The sequence below is a fragment of the Vombatus ursinus genome, unplaced genomic scaffold (genome assembly GCF_900497805.2).
Source record: "Vombatus ursinus unplaced genomic scaffold, bare-nosed wombat genome assembly UNPS02014877.1, whole genome shotgun sequence".
In the NCBI taxonomy this organism is placed as follows: Eukaryota; Metazoa; Chordata; class Mammalia; order Diprotodontia; family Vombatidae; genus Vombatus; species Vombatus ursinus.
In genome coordinates this window covers 400,274-400,510 of record NW_020954655.1, presented here as the reverse complement: position 1 = coordinate 400,510, position 237 = coordinate 400,274, and the positions used below count along the sequence as shown (strand labels likewise).

The following is a 237-nucleotide window of genomic DNA, read 5'->3' as shown; positions in this document are numbered from 1 at the left end:
TCTACAATGCCTGTGAGTACACACGTAAAATAAGATGGACCTCTACCATGGAGAGAGTTTTGGAATCTATTTCTAATTCCCTCTAAAATGCCTGGGAAAGTCTTTTCAGAGATTATATTGACTGTATTAGGAAACATTAATGTTTTTATACTTTCCCGGAGCCAACTAATATACTGAACACTACACACACACACACACACACACACACACACACACACACACACACACACACACACA

At 38.8% G+C, this 237-nt stretch overlaps 1 protein-coding gene across 1 annotated transcript in view; it reads left to right on the top strand.

Moving 5' to 3' along the window:
• Nucleotides 1-237, top strand: part of NPAS2 (neuronal PAS domain protein 2) — a 238,145-nt gene that overhangs the window by 214,813 nt on the left and 23,095 nt on the right. The window lies entirely within an intron of this gene.